This window comes from Poecile atricapillus, chromosome 6 (genome assembly GCF_030490865.1).
Source record: "Poecile atricapillus isolate bPoeAtr1 chromosome 6, bPoeAtr1.hap1, whole genome shotgun sequence".
Lineage (NCBI taxonomy): Eukaryota > Metazoa > Chordata > Aves > Passeriformes > Paridae > Poecile > Poecile atricapillus.
In genome coordinates, this window is record NC_081254.1 from 8,842,883 (window position 1) to 8,869,228 (window position 26,346).

The following is a 26,346-nucleotide window of genomic DNA, read 5'->3' on the forward strand; positions in this document are numbered from 1 at the left end:
CTAGTTAAATGTAGCAAATCATAACTTTTCAATTATTCAAAACAATATGCTTACGGAGAAATGAAAGTAGTAAAATGTGTATTGTATCAATGTTTCCATTATCTTCTTGCCATAAAGAGAGGTGGCTCAATGGAGGATAAAAACAAATTTTAGATTGATTCTCTTCTTGATTATAGCCAGAAGACTGCTATATCTATTGCCAAGAAATTGAATTGAGGTTCATAGAGATCCTAAAAATTAGATAGAAAATACCTAAAAGAACATGTAACTCATATCCAGAGGACCTGTACTTTTCCTTGTCAACAAGAACTTCAAGCAGAAATAGGAATTTATTTAATCCAGTAGTTCAAGACAGCTCCTTACTATGTATTAGATTGCAGGAATGATGTAAATGTGTGTATAACAGTAGACCATCAGCAGGAACTAAGAAAGCTTAGGTTTTTCTCCTCTCTAAGTACCTTTTAGTATAAAAACCTGATGCATAAGGTAAAGCAAGATGGATAATTTAGAACACAGCTGTTTCAAACTACCTACCCTCCACCAATTGATAAAACAAAACCCAAAATCTCTATAGAACTCAAGGACTCCTCACAGTTATTATTCAAACCATAACAATCCACTCAGAAGTCTCAAATTCAAAACAAGAGACAGAAAGAAGAGCACTGACAATTGACTGACTCTAGGTCCCCTAAGTCTTTAACAACCATGAGTACACTGGTGACAGTGGACAAATAATTTAACATAAGGATAGTGTAGGGTTTGGGGTTTGTTGAGAGAACTGTTTCATTGATAGACAGCTGCATTCTTCAGGACATTCTTTGCAGAACATAATTTGCCAATTAATGTAGTGGTGAAAATCACCAGAAAGAATAATTTAGATAGCAAATAGAAATAAAATTTGTAAAATACAGGAGTAGATATATTCATATTCTATATAAAATATGAATATATAGAATTTATATAGAATATGAATAAAATATAAATATATAATATATATTTAAGTATTGGTTCTATATAATACATATGTTTATATTCTCTTTTCAGATTTCTACTTGCACTCAGTGGAAAATTCCCATCTACTCTATATCTTTTCTAAGGACATAAAGTATCGTTAATCTTGGCAAGTTTACATGAACTGGAGTATATTTTACTCCACAAAAAAGATGAGACATTAATCTTCTGGGCAAACTCTTGAAATTTCATTTTGATAGACAAAATTTGACTTTTTAGTTTGAACTACTGTTCCATTTTGATGCAAGACCAAAGATAAAAAGATACAACTGTGGGAAGTATTACAACTTAGTAACAGAGCAAAGTTTACAAAAAAATATAAATTAACTGATTCCTTTGTCCTTGCCCTTTTGTCCCCAAATGGGAAAATAATTTCTTCCAAAGATTTCATATTTTACTCCTTTCATGCCTTTGTTGTGAAGCTCTATTGATTTTTTGCCACCTTCTCCATGTGATGTTAACCAGCTTATAGAATAACATATAACAATTTAGGGCAGCAAATGAAAAAATACATCCAGCTGAAATTACAGGGGGATTTTCAATAGAGAGACTATAGTTATTCAAGACAAACGTTGTTTTGTATACTAAAGCTGACTGAATTTTTTGTTTATTTGTGAATTGTTTTCTTGCTGGACCACACAAACATCTTCCAAGGTGTCTCAATAATTCTTTAGTTATTTAATAAGGGCTGGCAAGCCTGAATTACTGGGACATAATAACATCATGTTTAAGTGATGTCTTGGAGCAGGATCCCAACTACAGCAGCAACACCTGAAGAGTCAGTATGGCAAATGTATCTCCATTTTATAGAGAAAGGTCTGTCCAAGAGGGTGAAATGTGTCACTCTGCAGTCTAGCAATACATCCTAAGCATCCCTGCCACCAGATCTAAGGAATAAATTGGGTTAGGTGTCACGTCTCTTCTCCTTGTGTACTTGGAATCACAGAGTACAAATCCCAAGGAGTGGATGAGCATATCCAGGAAGAACATGTCCATGTAGTCTCCTTAAATATGTAAGCATAGAGGCTATTCCATGATCACTAGGCAATAGGGTTAAGTTATGATGAAGCTGTTTGTTATTGCCCTTCCCCTTTTCTTCCCTGACTCATTTGAAATTATGGACTCATCTTGGCAAAGTACATTAAAATAAAAGGGTATATAACTCAGTAGTCAGTCCTGGGAGCACTTCCTGGATTCTAAATTTGAAGAATCTGCTGTGCAAGCATATGTTTATAGAGAGCTGAAAGGAGGCGTGTCCTAGTTTAGGGCAAATTAGGGAGGAAAACTCCAAATGGGGGTTTCTCCAGGGAAATGACCCCTCCCCACCAACTGGTCTGGGAAAGGAAAAAAATTTTTTGGAGAGAAGTGGGAAAAGCTGTTTATTTAACAGAAAATTGAATAATATTAAATAATAAAACCTCTTGCTGTTCGATGGGATGGCAAATCTAGGAAGAAAAGTCCTTTTCATGTGGTGTAGCTCGGCTCGCTCAGGTTCTTATCAGTCCTTTCGGCGCTGGAAAGTGCCGAGGCCCAGGCCCCGGTGGGCCACAGGCGTGAGCTCCCGGGGTTTGGCTGGGTGTTCAGTCCAGAGGAGGCTTGCACAGATCAAAGAAAAAAAGGGAAGAAACAAAGGTCCAGGGAACTCCTCTGCCTCAGCCAGCTAAAGCTAACTAAAAACCAGAGAGAAGCTCTGTCCCGCTGTCTGTCCATGCTGCAGACACCACAGTCCAGGAGCGGGATGTGTGGGAGTGATGTTTTTCTTTAACACAAACTGCGCGCTGCTTCTTCCCCCTCTCACTTTCAGAGCCAGTCTTAAAGGTGCAGAACTTAATATATAACATAAACCAGATGATTGGGGATACCAGTATTATAAAGTCACCACAGGACAAGGAGTTAATGTCCATATTCACTCGAAAAAGATTACGTAGTTGCATGTAATAAATGAATTTGCAGAGCTCTAGAGAGCTTAAGTATATTTCTTCTTGTAAAAATAAAACTCATTGAGCAGAGGACCCAGTAAGGGCCAGTACATATATTTTGCTAAGAATATCACTTTAACTGATACGAATTCTGCATGTCATGTCATACAGAACATTATGGGTTTCTTCTAGAACAGGGGTCATTCAATAAGGTATTTATTAATGTAATTTATTGATTTAGCTGAGGCAGAATTAGCCTGTTGTAGAGTGGAAGTATGATTAATCTAACCCATTCTTGAATTCCTCAGTATCTTGGAACTCAAAATTCAAAGGAAGAGAAAGACGGGACACAACTCAAATATACTCTGCTGACACTTGTGACTTGGGTTATGGAGAGTAATGGTATATCTTGGTCCACAGGGAGCAGAGTTACCCACGTACTTATCCTAGGAAATTCAGAAGGAGAATGAAAAAATTCAGTGCACTGTTTGACAGTGTTCCTTTTACTGGAGCTTATGCTTTTCTCATTTACTTGAAATTTGAAAGAAGATGATAGAAATTAATGAAGTTTCATTATGGTAAAGCAATGTAAAAGGAATTATCCTCCTTGTTTTAACATCTGTGAACACAGTCTTCCTCGCAAACAAAACACACAAGATTCTTCTCAGTTTTAATGCTGTTTGGCATCTGTGCCTAAACTGCCAGAGACATTCAGAACCATTTACATTAACAGCAAATATTTTTACTCTAAAGAAGGAAACATATCCTTATTGATATTCAGCAAGTGGTGCATTGTTGCAACCAAGATATAATTTACTCACTTGTCTGACTGGATTACATTACTCCATGCATTTTGTAGTTTCATCTGTGAATAACTGAACTTTAGTTCTACAGCTGTCATTTCCCGTAATTCTTTTAAAACAATCCATGACAAAAGGATAAAAAAATATCTCAGATAGAAACTGCTTCTGGGGATGGCATTTGAAAGGACATTATTTAGAGTTAATGAATTAGACTAAGAATTTTGTCATATTCTTTACATGAGCTATGAGTCAGACTTTGTATACAAGTGTTTGTGTACTTTGTAAAGGCCATGACTCCCTTTGTTCCCTTGGAACCCTGCAGTGAAAACATTTGTCTTCAGAAGCACACAGCTTTGTTAGGCTGCCTGGGTAATATTTCCAGTTGCTCTCCTCAACCTTTTTTTCAGTTCTCTCCTCAACCAGAACCAACGATGCACCCACCCACTGCCATCCCTTGTCAGGGCCCCCCTATCTCAGCACTGCAGCCCCTGAGCAGGGCAGCAGCTCAGCAATTCACAAGAAAAGTCACAGGATTTCAGCCAGTGCAAGGTTGGGAGGACTGAGCCATTACTTATTTATAAAATTAGCAATTAGAACTCAACTGCAGTAAAAATGAAAAGTCCCCAAAATGGAGGATTGGGATTCTCTTTCAACTCTGATTTCTGCCTCTTTACTTCCTCTGATGTAGACTTTAAAGCTCCCTTTGATGAAAAGAAGATCAAGCTCCAAAACCAGACTAAGCTTCAAAAGATGACTATAGACTTTCCTACACAAAACTGACTCAAAGTTTTATTTCCTGGGTTTATCGCACACAAGGTAATTTTTCTTCTACCTCTTGCTTTTATACTAGCACATGGATCACACATTCCTTCTTGGTAACTACCTTTTGCATGTTACCCAACACAGACATTTTTCTTGATAAATGACTATTTAAATTTTCACTGCCTCTGCTGTGTTTCAAAGTATAAACTGTAACTGAATGTTTTATACATATATCAGAGAAATATTTTTCTCACAGCTACAGTGAAACATTTTGTTGAAAATATAGAGAAATTAAATGCAATCCAAATAAAGCATTTTTTAAGTTGAACTCAACCATATAACTTTTTGGTGCCAAATAAGAATTAAAATCAGAGGCTGCAAGTAGGGGATTATGATGGAAATAATTTTTCCAGTGCTACCTATACCTTTTGCTGCTATGCTTAAGTCCTGTTATCACTCACATAATAATTATTTCTGTATTGACTAAAAACATTCCCTGTATGATTTCATCTGATGGTAAAAAGTAAATTATTATACAAATAGACACTTTCTGTCTGCTTACAGAAAAAAAATGGACTCAATGTTCTTTCTCTCCATCCTATATAATTAAAAAAAATCAGACACCAATTTTTAGCCAAGCATTCATCAGAGTATGTATTGTTAACAGGTGTTGTGTATTACATTTCCCATGCACGCAGTGTTGGAATGTAAAACTGTAATACTGCTACTAGGAACAAGCAGCATAATTAAAATTCTTTGTGAGTTTGATTTACTGGGTATTTTCTTCTTTTAAAATAACCACATTGCAAACAAGAGCCAATTTCCTAGATTTGATCTACAGGTCATACAGCTTATACTCCAAGTTCAAAATGGTGATTTAGACAATAACACATACCAGCTGAATAGTTATTTATGATGGCACAGCACTTGTGGCAGATTGTCAGCTGAAAAGGCCAATCTAAATGCTTTTAAATTTTCTAGTGTATTATGATAGCAGTAGTAGTGGCCACTATAGTTACAATAGTTAGGCATGTAATGTAACTTTTGTTTCTGATTGCTTGCCATTTTCTCAATTTTATTCTTCTAAGACTGAAAATGTTCATACTTAGTGTCAGTCCATATGCATTTTAAGAAGCTCAGGCACAATTTAGCTTGCTGGTAATTTTGGGGGCAGGGAATGTCAATGAACTTAAGTACTAAAGAGAACATCAAACTCTTTTCTCATAATTTTAAGATCTTCCACATTTACCAGACCATTACACATGCATAATTAACACAATTTTTTTTTTTTTCATCTTGATTAATGCTGCTGAGAACTCTGGAAAAATTTGATCTTAAATTTTGAAATTGTAAAGACATTTTTCTTACCTCAATGTGTGCCAGGATTTTTCTATAAGCCTTCTAGCAGAAGCTCCCATTTAAAAATCTCAAATTGTGCACATGCAGTTTCCTTTTAAATTTGGTTCCTTCCTGGACTGAACCCAGCATGGATCGTTTGTGTGATGATGTGCTAATTCTGCAGTCATGTGAAACACATGTTAGGAAGAAATGTAACAGCTTGTTGCAGCAGACCCAGGCCCATCCAAAACCATCACTGCACTGATGTAAACCTCCACCCACAACAGAAAATCCATTTAGATACACAGTCCTCCAAGTAATGTTCAGGTTTCCACCAGAAGGAACAGCTGGGATATGAATGTGCAAGGATCATTCCCAAAAGGCAAGCACTCTAAACCCATTAGAATTTTCCAGACAAGTCAGAAATTTAACTCCTTTTGTCTATTAAATATCTATAAAATTACCTATATACCTTCTGAGTGTTGGGAGGCATAAAATGGGCCATGTGCTTTGGGATCTTTAGTTGGAAGGTGATAGACAGTCCAAGAGAACATTTCTACAAGAACAATCAAAGCCATATTAGAAAAACATAAACAGAAATAGCACTTGTCCCCAGATAAAAGGAAAAATAGTTTCCAGGGAGCTAATTGCTTTAGAACACAAACAATAGAAAAAGAAAATAAAGAAATGACTGCTCTGTAATAGAGATCTGGAACACAGGCTAGGAAAAATCCACTTGCTCTGGGGTTGATGGGGTGATGCCATTGACAATTAACATGAGTGCTTTGTTTTATAATATCCATCTACTCACTGTATGACCTGTTTTACTGTACACCTCAAAATCATCTTTGGAGTGCTTCCCCTGGAGCTAAGGTAGTTAATCCAGGAATTAGCTGCATCAGTGAAGTAATTCATACGCAACAGAAAGAGTTACAGAAACTTCATTGGAAAAGAGTAATGGAGAGAAATTCATGCATACTATAAATCTTCTTGGCTTTGTGCTAATGTTGTTTATCGACTTGAGATAGTTACGAGGTTCTGTGATGCGTGCATACTGTACAATATGGGACAGTGGATTTGCAATATAAACTGTCCATTAGTAATGCAAAGTAACTTATTTTCATTTGCTTAATCATTACTGCAAATTTTTCTCTCTAGTTTTGATATTATAAATCTTAATGAAGTCCACATTTGTTCTCTTATCTTTTACTTCCATTTAATTCACTCTATTTTAAATGTATGTAAACACACTGTAAGACCACTTAGCTTTTTGTAATTTCAGGAGGGCAATGCTTCCACTCCTAGGAAGAAATTGATGCCTCACATCAGCCTGCTGGCCCAGTTGGGGTCAACTCAGACGTTCCTCTGAGTTTCCCTCACTTCACAGTGCCTGTACCACAGGATAGACACAAAGGATTTAAATGGGTTGAAGCACAGTTTGAGAGAGCTGAGCAGAGCTGTGGTACCCAGCAGATATCAGGGAGCAAGGTCTAAGAGCTTGTCAAGCATCCCCTCCCCAGCAGTGACCAGTGTCCTGGTGTCCCTGTAGAGCTGCGAGCACTCAAGTGCCTTGGCAGCAATACATGCTGAAGCAGCCTTGGCCGTTTGGAGGATGGCTGACTCAGGGCTGGTTCACATCCCGTTCATCCTCCCAGCCTTCAGGTGCATAAGCCTTCCTGGCATCACTTCTGTCAATGTAACACTCCAGAAGTGCTTGCAGGATGTGTGGCCCCAATGACACCAGACAAGATATGACCCCTCCCACCAGCTCACAGAACTTACCTCTCAAACAAGCTGCTGCATGGTCAGTTTGGTACACCTGGGTTTATTTAATACAGTCACAATATTCCCCATACTCTTCTGCTAATAAAGAAAAGATGGAACGCAAGAAGCAGTAGGCTGCTACTCACTCTGGAATTACTTCAGGTCTGGTGAGAACTGTTGGGATTGTTATTAATCCTTGCCTTCACTGCCTATGCAGTACAGACAGATGTACTTAACTACTTGCCAGGGATTCCTCCAGCTGCTTCTCATAAGTAAACCTGTGTCACTTTGGTGCAGCAGAATCCACATTGTTGCACCCAACTCATTCCCTAGAAGAGAAGTTGTATGCTAAAGGAATTACATGGTGTTCCGTTGCCAGAATTATTTTCATACCCTATATTATTGTGATTACCTTATAATAAAGCATTCAAAGAAATAATTGGGCTTTTGTAGGACACCTGTCCCATTCCATTTCCCACTGCAGATCTGCAGCCACAGCCACTGACAACTCTTCAATGTTACTGTGGTTTCTCTATAGTTTAATGTTGTTTTTATCTAGGTGCTACTGTAGCTGCTATCACCAAACATTCAAAGCAGGTGCAGGAGACATGAGCTTGCTGCTGCAGTTGGCTTTTCAGCTAACCTTGGATATATAAGGTCCAGTGAGGCCTGTGCCTAGTATCTCATCATCATCCACAGATCCTATAGTGCAATTTCTCTGAAAATTCAAAGCTGGACCTACTGGCATATCAAGCCATTTGTATATTTATGGAGTAAAGAAAGCTGGAACAAAGTCAGTCCAATGCACACAGGCTGGTTACGGCAGAATAATTTTAAAAATGAAAATAAGGACTTTCATTTCCAGCTCTTAAGTTCTCACTAGTTTTTGTGGTTTTGATCAAACCACTAGCAGTTTTTAACTTAATGCCGCAAAACTCAGCACTCAAGATTTTTAATATCATCAAGGCACTAATGTAACTTAGAACCCAAAATGTTTTTAAAAATCACTGAAGATATGTATTGGAATCTTCCAAGTAAACTTAAATTTTTTTTCAGGGTTTGTCTCCACTTCCTTCAAACTCTTGATTTCATTATGTAATAATTGCATACTTTCTAAATATCTTCTAAGTTCAAAATGCTCTACTAGAAATTATTTTATTAATATTTATAGACTACGAGTAAAGCTGTAAAACTCTTTTTCTTACAATAAGAATTATACTTTTAGCATTGCAAATATATATATATATATATTTGTAGGAAGTATTTATTGGATTTAATAATCAGTAGTCTGTGGTAAGCCAGCAAAAATTAAGATATAGCTTCTTTCTAGGACCTTTATCTAGGAAATCCTGATTACTGGAATCTTTTATATAAGAAACAGAAAAGTAATGCGGTTTTACATTCTCTTTAGGGATAAGCTCTGAAGATCTGGATTTTCCCTTCTTTGGACAAACACCTCCAGGGAATTTCAACCCAGGAATTAGAGACTTTTGCTTCTTCCTTTCATTCTTTTTCGTGCACATAAGCCATGTCCACTCTTTGAAGACTATTAAATAGCTGGCAAGGAAATGTCCTTTATTGTTAAATAGCAGTTAGCTCATTAAATAGTTCACTGACTAATAATTACAGGTTAATAAGATAAAAGCATTAAACACATTATCTGTGTGCACTTCACCTGAAATTCCCAGACGCTTCCTGCCATACATGAATAGTGCATTTTGCAGGATAACCAAACCAGAGCCATTGGTAATTGAGCTGACATCCCCTTGTTGCAGTTCTCAAGAGTTATAAAGGCCTGTGTATATATTCCACCCGTGTCTGTGTTACACACACTAAAATGAATCAGGGTTCTGTGTGCTCTAGTTCTGTTCACATTGGCTCCCAGACAGGCACGGTGGGCCTGCCTTGAGCCCAGGATGCTGCCATACTCCTTACTGTGGACACAGGGACATGGAGCAGGCACTTTTTTCATGCTTTCCTAGTTACCAACATCACTCCTTTTTGGGAGGAATCTGTGATACAGCCCGTCACCATGACCTGTTGCCAAGCTAACAAGAATGCAATTTTTGGCTTCAGGCTCCAGAAAATGTTAAACAGATCCCTTGCAACTTCCCCCTCACTCTGGTAGGCAGGAAATGCCTTTCCTCTGCCCACATCTATGAGGGAAGGTTTGATGAAAGATGATCCTATACTATCAAGCATTTACCTTGAAGTGGCAGAATCACATTGACCTGCTATCCCACACCATGTGATGGCAGTCCCCATGCTACAAATACCCTCTCTTAGATGATCACTGTAAACTTGACAAGCTGCCTGACAGCAAAAACTAGCCCATAGGTTGTCTTTGACTATTGGAGATAAACAATTTGTTAACAACAATCCATCATATTTCAACCCATTTGGCAAAAGGCAGAGAAATTCTTAAATGATGTTGTAATTATAATGCTGAGCAATTTCTTAATATTTATTTTAACAGTATGGATTTTAAAGTGCCCTCTGGGAGAAAAAAGATGTTTGTAGAGATAAAGCTGTAGGGAGCAATACATTCATGCCAACACATGTAGCTGAACTACCAATTTTGCTTTATTAATTTAGTTGCTGGATTTGTTCCTGATATCTACAGCTGTATTATTCGCTCATAAAGGTGGATGAGTGGGCGGGCAGAGGTTGATTACAATTGATTTAGTAACCAAAGAGTAAATTTTTCCATTGTTTGTTCAGCACATTACTAAACATATGGCGTAATTACAGTTGCCTTGTGTTCTTTTCAGTGTTGTGTTGCTTATTTTACTAAACACTGATTTATGCAAAATATTAATTGAAATAGGAAACAGACTTGCTATGATAGCTGACATCCATAGAAACATTAGATGCTTATATTTTCCACTGAACCTATTTGACTTCTCAGGGGAATCAGTGTTTAATTTAGAACAACACGGGCTCCCTCCCTCCAGAAGCAGTGGTAGAGCATGTACTGCAGTCTGGAGCATGGGTAAAAAATTTACTTCTATCAGCAGCTGCAAAGGGAAATCCTCAGAGTTCTTGAGCCAAAGTCTCAAAAATGTGCTTAGGTAGCTGTTCCATTTCAGTGTGATTGCAATAATTGTATGCAAATATCTCATTAAAAGTAATTCAACTTTATATATCTATAAATAAGCTACTATGCTGTTATAATGTGTTTTCAGGCCATTAAGTAGTATAATAAAGATGCATGGATTCTCTCAATAGATTAGATAATCACAAAACCACCCACCCCCAAAATCAAGCAACTATACATTGGGAGATCTTGTTTTGTTTTCAGAGTCATCTTTATAATTAATCTATTTGGAATAAATAATTCACCAAATATAAATATAAAATAATGTTCAGTCACAGAACTCATGACTCAATATATCCAGGAGGAATGCTTTTATATTTCCTATCCAGGATTTTAATTCAATGCACTGAATTTTGCTGTCTCTTTCAAAAACCAGATTTAATATACATTCAACTTTATAACCAGATAGTCAGAATACAGAATTAAATGGTTTTGCAGAGGCACTGAAAAAATCCCCCCAAATATTTTTAGGAGACAGTATGAGAATTTTGTAACCTTCACTGCCCACTAACAGGATTCAGATATCCACTGTGAAATGATCTAATAATTTCCTGGGTAACAGCCTCTGCAGTTATAATACTAATATAAAAGAAAAAAAAATAATACACATATCACTATCCTGTTGTATAAAGATAGTCCTAGGAAGCAAGACAAGACAATGAGGGAAAGAAAAAGCAAGCCACAATATCAAAGTCAGCAGGACTAGCAAAGAGAAGGGTTTGGATACCATCACTGAGACCACATCCAAGGGCTGGCAAGAATAAAAAACATAGATCAAACCAAATTTAAACTTTGTCCTATGAGGAGGTGAAGATACCAAATCTCTCAGTGGGGTCATGAGCTGGAACACCACACATGGCCAGTACACACCATGTTAACCACAATTGCTGCCTCCCATGGGCCCCTCTGCCTGCACTAGGCTGCATTCAGATGATTTTCTTTTGTTTGGTTCTTAAAACTAAGAGAGGAAACTCAGATGACCCAAGAAGAACAACAATATTAGACATTGTTGTGGGGCCACAAGGAGGCATTAAAATGCCTGTATAGTATGCTCTTGCCTTAGTTCAACCCCCAAAGATTTTCAAGGCTTCAGAAACTGAAGAAAATACATCTAGGAGAAAAAAAAGGAGAGAGAAGGCAGGGGAAGAGTTGAAATTTTAGTGACTTTTCCTTGTGGTATTACACTGGCCCAACACCAGGCACCCACTAGAGTTGCACGCTCACCCTCCCCTGCTACAGCTGCTCAGAGGAGAGGGGAAAAAAACCTTAGCAAACACTTTATGAGTAAGATAAGGATTGGGAGAAATATTTCATGGGCAAAACAGATTCATCTTAAGTTGCAAAGTGAATTTTATTGCTAACAGAGTCAGAGGAGGATAATGAGAAGCAAAATAAGCTCTTAAAAGAGGCTCCTTAAAGGAGTCCTTCTCCTGTGGTATCGTGGGTCCCTCCCATGGGAGACAGTCCTCTGTGAAGTCTGCAGTGGGTCCACTCTCACAAGCAGCAGCCCTTACACACCTGCTGCAAACGTGAGTCTCTCCCATGGGCGCACTGCGACGTGGGTCTCTCTTTCCACGGGGTGTAGCCCTCCAAGGACAGGCTGTTCCAGCCTGGAAGCAAGAGCCCTCTCTCTCCTCTTTCTCCCGTGTATTGGAGCACATCAGTGCTCGCCTTCTCTGAGAAGGGCTGACTGCAGCTGCAATGCATTCACAGCTCAGGGCTCACTGCTGCTCCTGCCGTGGAAAGGAAATGAAGGGCACAGAGCAGAAGTATTAAGGTTACTCAGCTCAGAGAATATGCCAGGCACAGGGGTGCAAGCCACCAGGTCTCCAGAAGAGGCATCTTGTTCTCCCTCAGGGAGTTCTAACCCAACTAGCTAAACCTGAGCAATTTCCAGTTGGTGCAGCTCTTAATGAAGCTCATGGGGAAAGGGCAGCACTGATAAGCATGGTCTGGTGTAATAAAACCTTTGAATACTGTTGAAAAATGCTTCAGCTGCTAAAGACTTCCCCATGCTGATGTTCTTGCATCCTTGAAAGACTTAGCAATCCATTAAACACAGTATTAGTATGATACACCCCAAAACTTTTCCTCTTTCTGGAACGGAATCACAGCATGAGGCAAGATGCAATTCAGTGATATAACATGCATAGTGACAATTTTCCAGAATGCAATTATAGGAGAAAAAAATTCCAAACTCATCACAATCACTCTCACAGTGAAAACTTGAACCAACAGAAGAAAAATAAACCAACAGAGAATGAAAAAGATAGAAACAACTCCAAAATAAATTGTTAACTCAAAATTACAATATTATCTGTATAAAATATTTAAGATGTTTTTCTATTTATTCCTGAACCCAGAGTGATTAAAATGCTGCGATAGTACACTGTGTTGCTCTTTTTTTTAATCACAAATGTAATTTTAGGCAAGTAGACAAACTCTAGGAAATTAAAGTGAATATTTATGTCCATATAAACTTCTCAATGGTAACATTCTTGCTGTGAGCACAGCAGCTGAAGAGGGTGGATTAAATTATTTTGGCCATATCCTGTTACTATTGTTTTCACTGGCAAAATTCCCACTGACTTAATGGGAACTGGATTAGATCCTGGCTTGAATTAAGTACAAATCTCAGACGCATATATAACATAATCACTGATATTCCGTGCATACACTCTAGTTTTCATGTCTATTTTCTCTCTGTGAGTTTTACTGATGCTCTGAAAATACCAATCAGATACACTATATACTAGTGATTAAAGGTGTGCAGTCTTGTATTTCCAGATTTGAGAAAATTTGTGGTTTATTCATATTTGAAATTAGAAACCTCATTCTGAATGATATTCAGCCTCTTGAGTACAGGGCTTCAAATCATGGTATGTTTAGTTCCTCTTCTTGCAGGCTTTGCAATACATATGAACAGCATTTATTTAAAAGGCCACAGAATTACAACACATTTGGCAGTCAACAGACGCTGTTGGTATGATACTTTCTCTCTCTCCCATTTCCATAATTTGGGAATATTCAAGAGAAAAACTAGGAAGCTTTTGGGCTTCATTCCATCTGTTTTAAATGACAATCTCATAAAAAGAGAACAAGCCTCCTGAAATTTTAGGAGGACACATTAATGCACAAGGCCCAGGGCTTCATCAAAGGTCTTACAAGAGCCATAGTAGTTCCATCTCTCTCAGCAGAGTGCTTCAACAACCACAGTTCTTGGGGCTGGCCCTGCTCAGCTCCCTGTCGAATGTGGGACAGGCCCTGGCTGTCAAACTGGCAACTCCACCCCGAGGCACTTTGTCCTGGCACATGCTCCTGGCTTCGCTGTTCTCACCAAGCCTCTTTCCAAGCTTGCTAAGTGTGTGCTAAGGGAGGAGTTTGCATGGAGCAGACAAGGAGTCTGATGCCTGACTACCTGACTCCAGGTATACATAGAGCTCCAAGAAAGGGAAGAACAGCTCTGCAAGGAGGCTCAGTAAGAACACAAAAGTGCAAGGTGCCCTTTAATGTATCTTGTTAAAAAAAAAAATTAGCTGAAGTGGTAATCTTGAAAGGTTCCCAGGATCCCCAAAGCAAATGGGAGTTAGTAACTGCACACTCCATATGCCCTGTGTCAGGCTCTGGTTTCACACACAAAACAGAGAGTGGGTTTTCTAAACAAGTGCTCCAAGTCAGTGGAGATTTACCTGTGATTACCATGGCCCATCGTTGCTTCAGCTCCGGTAAGCAATGTTACTTATAAATGACAGGGTAATTTCCTATGCAGAGGCTGTTTCTTTGTATGACTCATGTGTATTGCATTCCTAGAGGTAAGTATGAATCATGGATAACTGATAGAAAAATGCAAATGAATCCATTAAATTTTATTTTTTTATTATGCTCTAAACAGAATAACTTTTTAATTTTTCTCCTGACTGTGAAACTTATTGGAAATAAATTGTATCAAATCAAATTGAGAAATATTTTCATTCTCTAAAGTCACAGGTTTTCTTATTGATGTTTCAGTCGGGCAGGGGATGTGGGGGTGGTTGTTGGTGCAGTTGATTTAAATTTCATTTTTTTTGCACTAAGTGTACAGCTGGAGCTTTATGGCCAATGTCAGCAGCAGCAATGCAGTTAGCTTTTTGTTTGTTTTAAATATAATAAGGGAGATAGAAAATGAACTGTTGATGTTTATTATTAGGTATCAGAGAAATGGGCTGTAGGTGAGAATCTAAATCCTGTAATTCCAATGTTAATACCTGACACTTAAAGAATGACTGTGAAGAGGTTTGAGAAATTCAATGCAGATCTGCTTTAAAGAAAACAACCTAGGAGCTCATCCCTACAGCATAAGGGAGTAATTTATTTATGAGAGTAGAGAAGTCACCCACCTTGAGTGGAGAAACCCACCTACCTTGGAGAGGAGCAGATTGTGGGCACCAGTGAGCCAGTTATCAGGCACTGAGTTCAAGAACCAGCCAGCCAAAACCAGGCATTCTCTGTTTGGAGCCCTGCAGGGAGGGCAGCCAGGGGACACATGACCCTGGGAAAGGGTTTGGGATCATGGCTTCAATCTCCAAGGACAGCTGTGCAGAAGAGGATGGTCAGAGTTAAAGAAGGACAATCAAGCTAACTTATTCATTTCTTTCCTGGACTGTGCCTTCTCTTCCACAGAACAGGGGAGATGTGTCATTTCAAAGACTACATAAATTTATGATTGAAGTGCTTTGGTACCCAAATCTATTTAGTCTTTGCACTGTCATTTGGTCTTAAACTATGACATTGGTATCAACTATTCAATTAAGACTGATTTGAACTCTAAGGAGTGCAAAACCAAATCCAAGGTGTAAGGAAAACTACCAGATTAACAGTATTAGATACAGAAACAAAGACCACCTAATTTCCAGGGTTGGAATTTTACCATAGTTTTATGTTGTCCATTACAGACAACCCAAATTAAAGTGCATGGATTTTTTCTATATACTGCAGTCTGCATGATAATGCTTTTTTTATTTGAAGCCCGTAATACAAATTCAGAAAACAGACTATTATGCCTGGCATAATGACCAAAACTGAAAATACCTTTTCCTGGAGTCCCTAGGGAACCACGACATTTGCCCCTTTGAGGAAATTAAACTGACAATGTCAGCCTAATATTCTGCCATAAGGAGATTAGGATAGTTTGTATTTAACTGTATTTTGGGATTCAGTACACATCTACCTGTCCAAACCTCTGCTTTCTGGAGGGACTACTGCTAGATCTGATTCCTTACAAATAGAGGAATTTTAAAAAGAAACTACCAAAGTAAGATAATACAAAACTGAAATGCTGGCTATAATATTTACTTTATGCTTTTTTGAGACAATATGTCCTGAAATGAAAAACAAAATGTGAACTTCATAAGTCTCAAAATCTAAAATTAAGAACAACACCTAACAATTTTTTTCAGCTGACAAATAAATCACTTTTAAAGTCACTTTTTAAGGAATCTTCCACAGAGTGATACAAACAAGCAAAGGGGCAAAAATTGTTCTGTCTTCATTGGCAGAAAACATGGAGGGGTTTTGCTAAGTACTTACAATGACTGTGCTGTTGACTTGGCAGCCACATCAAAAGTGTGACAGACTTGATTCATGTTCCTGTACAGTACAAAAAATGACACAGGGCTGGATCTGAGTGGCACTCAGCAAGTAATTGAAGGGAGCACAAACACATTGTAAAGAACCAGCGGTGCACAGTTCTGCTGTTAATAAATAGAATCATGAGTTAGACCTTGTTATTCCATGGTTTCCTCCAGTTATTTATTTAATTTTAAAAAAGCCCTTTTTTCCTTAGGTCAGGGACTTTCCAAGATTAACTAGTCCAGTTACTCTGCAGAAAGCACGAATTCCTGTCACTGGTGTGGTATCGATGATTGAGAGACAGAAACATCCGTGTTGAGATCAGAAGCCAATTTTAATGAGTATACAAGGTGTTTATATAGAGTTTTACTTGTATGGCACTTATATAGGGTTCTATTTTTGGTAACAATCTCCTGTTGGTTATACATTCTTCATGAGAGAAACAACACTCACTTCTTTAAAATTTCAAAGGTTTATTAGTAATCTTAACAAAATACAACAAAAGACTGAATAAGGAAAAGAAGCTATGCTGAGAGTCTGCATTACCAGGAACCACAGGGTCACCAACAAAATGCCTGCTCTGCCTTTTATACCTTTGGTGTTGCATCAGGTGACCCTGGCCCCTCCCAAAGTCTGCCAATCAACTCTTCTTCACCGTCCATTGGTGGAGACTGCTTTCTTGCAACTTGATTGGAGGTCAGGTGTTGTCATGCCGCACCTCCTAGTAACAAACCTTCCCTCTTCCCAGCTGCCTCATGCAAGGGGCAAAGGTACACGCCCTCCCTCCACCTGTCCCAACTACCAAGGCCGTCCCTTGGCAGCCATACAGGGGGAAAGGGGACTACAGAGAGAACAGAGAATGTCTAAACAACAAATCACAGTAATATAACTATACCTCAATATAACTTCTCTTAACATACACATTATTTTCATTCCTTAATTGCAAGAGCCAGCCATTGCATTACCCATCAACACGTGACATCAGTTACCTGGTAATCATTACAAAGTTTCACAACATATCAATTCTACCCCAGGGAGCAGTGATCTGTGTCTGTCTCTCCCATGTTTTCTGTTTGATTAGGCCTAAGATATTAGGCTCCTTCATCAGTTCCATTGTGCTGTCTGTTTTATTCCCCATACTTCAGCCTTCCTGTTCAACCAAAAATAAGTGACTTGTCTATTAATTTTTGCACACACTGTAAAATACAGGGAATAAGTAAAAAAAATCTAGTATAATGCCTAATACATATAAGCTTATTTTAACTAAATTTCTTGTCTCTTTGTTATGTCTCTAATTTCTCAGAAGCTGACTTAGTCAAGTCTGTCATTTATTTGCAGTTTGTTTCAGAACTTGATTGCTTGCATGGATTGACTTTGAGTGGTAAAAAAAAATTATTTCATGATAAGCAAAGGATGTGGTGCCTTGGAGACCCATTGAGAGAGAACATCCCTCCCTCATAACACCATTGGCACTGGTAATTCAAATGGTTTGATTGAGGCGAGGTGTCTCTCGGGACCTTTGATCTGTATCAAGTGGTGTTTTTTTCCCCCAGTGCCTGAAAGTGCATGGGGCACTTCAGCAAGGGACCACTGTGGGGGCCATTTAGCTTGAGAGAGAAGTGTAATGTCGACCCCTCTGTCTATGAGACTGACAAGTGTTATCTTTTGTCCTTTTAATGTCAGGGTACATTGGCATGTGGGGAGTTGTTCTAATACAGGTTGTACCCAGTATACTTGGGGTATTCCAGTGGACCCAAATCCCCCTGTTTGGTTATGTCTGTGAAAGGTGTGCTCATGGTTTGGGGAAGTTAAATCAATTGAGCTATTCAAGTTCCCTGGGGCACTGTGTAAATTTGTCGAGGTGTCCAAGCCATGAACATTATCTCATTGTCAGAGTCTATAACCCCAGGGAGAACAAACCATCAAACAAGTTCTGTTCATGAAACAAGAACAAATCAACAAACCAAGTCCCAAATCAAAGAAGTGGATGGCCAGCCTAAAAGCAATGCATGCATACGCTGCCCTGGTGGTCTGAAAACTTGTCTGGGAAGCAAATGAACAGATGAATTAAGTAATGTTACTGTGATGGAGGTTGTCAAGCCCAGACCGGAACTCCCTGCTGTGGTGGGTTGTAAATCAGCAATGGTCCGGCAAAGGCTGCTTGTGGCAGCTGGGCTGAGGCTTGCTGTGGTCTGCTCTGAGGCACTGGCTGGGGCATTTGTCTCTCTGTGTGGTGCCACCCCACATTTCGGCTTTGGTTTCCCGACATCGGACGCCCCTCAAAATCATACTTGGAAGGACACAGATTAGCATAGTGCCTTGCCTTATAGCACTGAGGGCAAATACCGGGAGCTTTAGATTTGACCTCCCCCTTTCCAAAACAGTCCTTCTTCAAATGCCCAGATTTCCCGCACCCGAAGTACATTCGGGGGTCCCCTGGCGTAATCGTCATAGCTACAAAGGCATCAGCTATACCAGCCCCCACAGCTTCATAAGTAACTGCTGTATGCTGAAGCGTGCCAAGGTGATTACAAGCCTCAATCATTTCCAGCAAAGTGAGTTCCTCCTTAGGCAAGGGCTTTAGCAGCTTTTTACAGTCCTCATTAGCATTTTCAACAACTAAGTTTAAAAGCAACACTTCTCTGGCAGTATCATTGTCAATTTGTCTTTCAAGAGCTTGTTTTCAGCGGTCAATAAATCGCATATAAGACTCAGTCTGTTCTTGCTTTATGTTAGTAAATACTTTTTGGGGGATCGCAGCATTGGGAACCTTTAAAAATGTGATATGAGCAGTTTCAGTATTGCTCTCAAGGACCTCTCTAGGAATGCAGGCTTACCCAACAGGGTGTGAGTGTGCCCCCTCTCTGGCTAGGTGGTCCATTGTGAGGGCTGCAATAATCTGGTTTCATGCCCTACAAATTTCACCAGCAAAGCTTCTAACCACTGTTTCCACTGAGCATCAAAAATAGCATACTGAGTTGGCATTAATAAGTTCACCAGTCCCTTTAAATCATGAGAGGTCATCAGATAAGTTGACAATGTAGACCTTAAAAGAATAGCAAAAAAAAAGGAGACTCCAGCCCATGTTCTGTAGCTGTGTGACATAATTCCAGCTAGGAGTTCCCACCATGGGTGGTTTTCCCTGCCACCGTGAAGCATGACTGGCATGATATTTGTGCTGCATTATCAAAATCACCATCCTTAATTGTCTTTTTCTTTAATCGCATCCAGTCATCATGAGGGTCATGAGAGAATAGGTCAGGTTCAGCATCTGAATCTATCGGTCCTGGACTGAAAGGGTGCCCCTCTGCCTCACTTCTAGAGCTGTGGTCAGCGATATAGGCTACTAACAACTGTGATATAGAATGCCTTCCCCTCTTCCTTTGACTGGGTGGAGCGGGGGGGTTGATGGCTGTGACTGTTCTTCAGTATCAGAGAGGCCAGTTTCAGGTGGGCAGGGAGAGTCAGAGTGGAGTAGGGGTCCAGTGGTACCCACAGAGGATACAGACTCAGACTGGTCTTGTTTTTTCAGTGTCGCAAAAATCACCCTTCAAGATGGGAGCATATGCATTTCTGGCTCATAGTAGCTAAATCATACAGCGTAACCCCCACATCATCCCAAATAGCAGTTGTAAAACTAAAGGAGGCAATGATGTCAGGACGCATAATAGCCTCCCATCTAAGAATAGATCAAGAGACGGGAACATCTGAGTCGAGATCAGAAGCCAATTTCATTAAGTATACGAGGCATTTGTATAGAGTTGCACTTGTATGGCACTTATATAGCGTTCTATTTTTGGTAACAATTCCCCATTGGTCACACATTCTTCATAACATCAGTTACCTGGTAATCATTACAAAGTTTCACAATGTATCTTTTCATTACTTCTACCCCAGGGAGCAGTTATCCATGTCTGTCTCTCCCATGTTTTCTGTTTGATTAGGCTTAAGATATTAGACTCCTTCATCAGTTCAATTGTGCTGTCTGTTTTATTCCCCATAGTGGGGCAGCTTTGCACTACCTGTATGTGGTTAGACATAGCAGGTGATCTGCCTCCTGCTGCTACAGGAGTGAAGAAGTCTTTGCAAGTGAGCACATGTCGACCCCGTGTACTTAAAGGCAGCAGAACTGGAATGAGTCTTGCTTGATTAGGTGTAGCTGCAGTGGTTCTTCTCTGGTTTTGGAGTACAATACAGCATAAGCAGTTCTGCTTTTAAATGCAATGCTCTCTCTCTCCCCTGGTACCAAGACAAATGAATACGAAATTACCAGCATTCTAGCAAACTACAATAGGTCAATACATAATGCTTTCATTTTCCAGATGTCTGAATCCAAGCCATTTCCTACAAAGATGTTAATATCTACTCCAAATTAATATTTACTCCAGCTTTTTCTTGAGACATCTTATGGAAAACTGTGCTAGTCCATCACTCACACTGAAGTCAGAGGCAACATGCACTTAAATGCAAGAAACTCGAGAGTACCTGTAGTGAGGGGGAGGAGCTGAATCCAAGGATAAAAACTAACATTTTTTAAAATTCAAAATTCTTAGCTTTGGTCTCTAAAGCATGATTATTTTTGTGCTCACCTTCAGCATCTGCGATCATAACTTGTTTAGGTGAACTATTTTCTGTGGATACTCAGGGAAGTAGAGGAAAGAGAGTCTTACTTGAAACAGAATGTATTTGTAAGGTTAGGCACTCTGAATGCAGCACTGATTAGCAATATAAAATTCTAACTTCCTTGAAGTTCAACATATATTAAAATAGGCATTAAAGTAATTATTAAAGTGAAAGAAGAAATAAATCAAAGCCTTATAAAAACCTTATGTTTAAGCTGTCATTTCACCATGAAAGTGTGAGTTTTCACTAAACATACTAAGCAGCACAGAAAAGTTTCCCTTGACTAGAAAATATAGCCCAGGGCTCCACTTAAATAGATGAGGTTATATTGAATCTCTAATAGCTTACATCATAATTTTAAAGCCAAGACATCTTAGTTTCTCAATTTTTATTGAAATCAAAATTTTGTCCAGGTGTTTTCTGTTCCTTTAGGAATTTTTATGCTCATTTTCACTGAAAATTAGTTCAAGCAAGTCCATGATTTAAAGAGCTTCTATGTTTTAATGTGTGAAGAACTCTTTCAGAGGGCCCATCCAGGAAAGAAAAGCAATAATCACATCTGGAGGCAAATAAAGCATAAATCACCATGCTGGAAACCATCCAAGACAGTAAAGGACAAGTGCAAAAATGTAACTGAAATGGCAGCACACTATTCTAACCACATGCTGTTAACAAGACAAACCAAGGTTGAACATTATATTTCTATTGTCACAGAACATTGCATATGAGAAGGAAAGAAGAGCGGAGATTTGCAAACTGAGGGTCAAATTCCCTTCTGGAATAACAGGGAGAAAGTCCTTTGAGATAGGAAAATAGCACTTCTTTAGACCACACTTAACCCACAGATATTCTAGTTGAGAAGGGCTAAGCATTCAGAAGTTACTATTTCCAGTAAGTGTTTTAATATTATAATATTAATTTAAAATGCAACCACACAGTTCAAAGCAAATCAGGCTGTAATGGTAGAGGGCATTTGGAATGCTATACACACCAGTAACATTTTAGCTTGTCATCAAAAAGTAAATATTGCTGCATGAGATGAATGCCAAAGCACTTCATTATATAAAGGTTTACATGATGCATAAAATTATTATCATATAATGTTTAAATATGAGCAAGATTCCAGTCCAGCTCAAGGATGCAAATTTTTAGACATTGCTGAGGAATAAAAGGGGTAGGCTCTGCACAAGAAAAAAAAAAATAGTAGTTAGAAATCTTAAAAAATATTAATTAGATTATCATGTGGGCGAGATCCCCAATGATAACATTACAATCTGCAGTATCCAATGCCATCTGACATCATATCTGTCACTACCTTCATATAAAATGTTGCAGACTCATATGAATGCAGCAGATAGGAAATCTTTGACTTTCTGGAAGGGGCGAGACCTCAAGAATGTGGCACAGAACAGAAGTGATAAGCTATTTCTAAACATTAGGTGAGAATGTACCATAGGTCTGGCAAGATTCATCTCCATATTTTGAGTCTGATGAAAAGAAACTGAGTTTTTGCTTAAAACCTATTAACAACATTCTAAAGTATATTAAATGCTAACAATAAATGCAGCAAATGGAAATCAGTTATTTGATGAGCTTTCCACTTAAGGATGGAAGTCTGAGAGGATTTATGACTGACACCAGCTGTAATAACCTGGAATTTCAACCAAATACTGAAATTTTGCTTCAAGAGCAGAAAACCTTTCTTTCTATTCCTATGAAGGTCAAGTGAGCCATAAATTCAAATTCATTGAAAATGGGTACATTTAATATGTGATTAAAGAGAAAAGGAGTTTTCTGTAAATGCAAAAAAAAAAAAAAATAAAATTACTAGATAATGTTCAGTGTCAGAAATACAGAGACTTGAAATACCATTGTATGAATAATGTTTGCTATCAAAATGTCTTACTTGCACCATGTAAGGTCATGTAGAGCTACATCTACAGAAAGAGGCAGTCCTGGCTGTACACAGAATCAGCTGATTGCCAGCCAGCTCCAGCAATCAATCTGGCTTGGTGTCAGGGCCATGGAGAGGAAGGCTGGCTGGGATTTCCAGATCGGCATTTGGCTAAGCATCAGCTTGGGTGGTGGGGAGAGCACACACTGGGCTACCTACACCTGGCTACTTGGATATGTACTGAGATGTGTACTCCATGCTGGAAATAAAACCAATTACAGCATATTTCTGTAAAGGTGATAAACATTAAAACAAAAATTCCTGAGTTCGGAAAGCAGGAATGGCAGATTTGCAGACAGAATTAAACAAAAAACTAACCAGGTACCAGGTCTCCTAATACCACAAAAGAGATTTAAAATCAATTAGCATAAACAAATCCAAACTGGGAGGACATTAATTTTGTGCTATTGCTTTACCACCTAAAACCTCAGAACTACATGGAGGGTAATAGTTTCCTGAAAAAGATTCTTTTATTAAGGTTTGGAACACATTTTGCTATTTCTTGCCAGGGTCAGTAATCTGTTTGGAAACTATTCTGCTGTACAGCAAGAAAGCACTACTATGGGATAGCTTTCAGTTGGGTGACCACCTTGATCTCAATACCAAACTTTGAACAGTAACACACAATACAAATGTGAATAGATTTTCTTTTTCCTTTGCATCGAAAGCCAAGGGCTAACAGTCACGCAAAGCAGAATCCCCTATGCTGTAAATCATACAAATCTGGTTTCTGTAGAAGAAAACCACTGTACAACATGCTCTTTGGAGGAGATCTGAGAGGAAGAGATAGAAGTTTCAGAAACAAATCAGAAAGCCAGGGGAAAGAAACCTTAAGAATTTCGATGAAACAGGATAAAAGCCCAATTGATGACCCATATTACTCCTATTCCTCTCAGCTAAAAGAAATTTGCTGAAGCACAAAGTACATGTGGTTGGCAAAGGATATGTGCAGTTAACTGTCTGATGAGAAAGCGTGACAGATTTCATCCTTTCTACTGTTAGCCAGTAGTTAGCAGTGGTGAGACTTATTTAATCTTGTGTTTTCTCTGAGAGCAGATACAATGAAATGGAATTATATTCTGTGCTTCTACACCACACTTGTGGGGCAGCACTAATTGGGAACTGTCACTGCTTTGGGCAACTGTGTTTCTGTGCTGCTGCGGGGGGGCTGCACTCTCTGGGGTCCTTATAATTTTCCAGTGTTCAGAAGACAAGATGCAGTAAATTGTTCTGAATTGGCACATGTGTGTACATGTCCTGATTTCAGCTTTACAGTGCAAGATTGCTGTGTATAGTAGATCATGCAAATTCTTCTCTGAATATCAACCCTCTCCCAATCATTTCCATCTCTGCTCCCTTTCTCTGAACTGCATCAGGGGCTATGAGCATATTCTTTTTTGTTTCACCCAGAAACAAAACACTGTTAAAACATTGTCACTAACAACAGCCTCTCAAAAATTATTTCAGAAATCTATTCTGGTTTCCCAATATTTTGTTCCTTCCTAATTCTGCTATATCCCCCTTCCCCTACCACAACTCACTTCCAGTTCTCACACTCACTTCCAGTTTTTTGTCTTGCAGCATTTGTCCATGAAGTAGAAGATAAGGGATTTTCATCAGAACATAATAATTTCCACCCGGGCTCTTTACAGCAAGTTAAGAAAGGTGTGAAGAAACTGCTTGTCCTTAATGTACAGTCACAGTTTAGAGTGAAAAACAAAATCTCCCTATAAACCAAAATAATTGTTTAAAAAAATATAATAAGAAAGTCTGGCTGGGAAGCATATTTTCTTCCCTGTAGGCTTTATTTACTTCACCACAGCTGGGGATGAAGCTCATGAACTGCGGGCACTGAGCAAAGCAGCCACAGTGCTGACTCTGTAACTGATGACAGCAGCAGGAAAGTGGCATTGCTGCTGCCCAGTCCGAGCAGCTCACCCACAATGACTGATAGCTCTGCCAGGTGCCAGGGCACCTCCAGCCTGGGGGCATGAGATTGTTGGGCTGCAGATGCAGAGCTCAGAGAGAGCTGGGGATTCGGGTATTTCTCAGAGCCAGGCAATCCTCATTTGGGGAATACCCATTCTCCATCATTGGAAACAATTACTGAAGACCTTCAGGAAGATGAGAAGCATAACAGGCTCAAGTCATCTTCCTTCTGCCCCCATCTTACCCCCTATGTATCCCTCAGAATAGGTAAGTGCTAGTTTTCTCTCACTGAGATACTGCTCAAGAGGATGAACTCATGCCTACCCTTTTCTCCTTTTCCTGTGTCTAAAATACAATTCTGAGTGATCCACCTGATGGAACATGATCATGCTGCTAATATTTGAGTGCAATCATCAATCACAAAAAATAAATATGGTTACAAAGCCATGTGACAAAAATGCCAAACCAATTAGATTCCTGATAGAACTTTACCATATTCTATTACTTTACTTTGTTTTCCATACCAGTTTCTGATCTTATGCCAGTTTTATGCTGGCACAACTTTGACATCAATGGAGCTGATGCTGATTTGTAGCAGCAGGCAATCAGAATAAGGCTCCTTTATTTCCTTAGCAATGGGTCCCCAGAGAAAGCCTGTCCATCTCTAACAGCTGTTGCTCTGCTACATCTGTCTAACTTTCCTTTTTAATGTCTGTTTTTTCAAGTTTGTTTTTTTTAATGTCAGTGTGAGATAACATCATTCAGTTTTTCCTTTTGCAATCAAATTTTAGCAATCACAGCCAGATGTTGTTTTCATTACAACACCAGCCCCTTTTCAAAAAAGTTTCAATGCTTAACTCTCCAGAACACTTTTTATTTTCCTTAAAATTGCCAGATCTTCATGCTTTCATAATAATCTATTTCACCCTGACATCCTGTCTACAAATATGGCACATTTGATCACCACTGAATGTTTGACTTTGTGTTCTTTTCACTTTCTTTTCCTGTTTCTTCTGCAGAGTGAAGAGGTGAATCCACAATACTACAATGGATTTCTCTGTCTAGAGATATTTAGACATCATAAAGTAGCAGGTGGGGGAGGGCAGATGGAGGCAAGTGAAAATTTATCAATTTCAGGATCTGAACTTTAAAAAACTGTTTGATCCTTCTCTTTCAAATTTCTGCACTTATTGAGGAGAGACAGAGTTGATATATTCAGTATTACATTCTGTGTCTATGGGGATAAGTCCCTTCACATCCCAGTCAGCATTTGATTGATGTTATAAAATTCAAACAGTTTACCATCTAAGGAAATGTTTCTATAGGAGATGAAAAAAAATAACATACTTAACACAAAATCACCCTTCCACATTGTGCATTGCTCAGGCTCTGTGACCACACCACTGTGTTAGAAAAAGGATACAATCTCACTTATGGAAGGAAGTAAGAACAGAAGTTTAAATTCCTCACAGCAGAACGAGGGGTTTCACACGTGCAGCCAAGGTACAAGGAATTCAAGTAAGCCTAGAACAGGCATGG

At 38.9% G+C, this 26,346-nt stretch overlaps 1 protein-coding gene across 3 annotated transcripts in view; it reads right to left on the reverse strand.

Annotated features, from left to right (window-relative positions):
- Positions 1–16,316, reverse strand: part of CABCOCO1 (ciliary associated calcium binding coiled-coil 1) — a 73,543-nt gene extending 57,227 nt beyond the window's left edge. The window contains exons 1-4 of one of the 3 annotated variants that reach the window (XM_058841895.1): positions 16,260–16,316; positions 15,094–15,265; positions 6,306–6,389; positions 5,864–6,011 (exon numbers count right to left, since the gene is read on the reverse strand). The gene's annotated coding sequence lies outside the window, so the exon portion shown is untranslated. Of the gene's footprint in view, positions 1–5,863; positions 6,012–6,305; positions 6,390–7,743; positions 7,844–15,089; positions 15,266–16,259 lie in introns of those variants that run through there. The other 2 variants (XM_058841897.1, XM_058841898.1) reach the window with 2 other exon arrangements.
- Between the last annotated feature and the right edge of the window lie 10,030 nt (positions 16,317–26,346).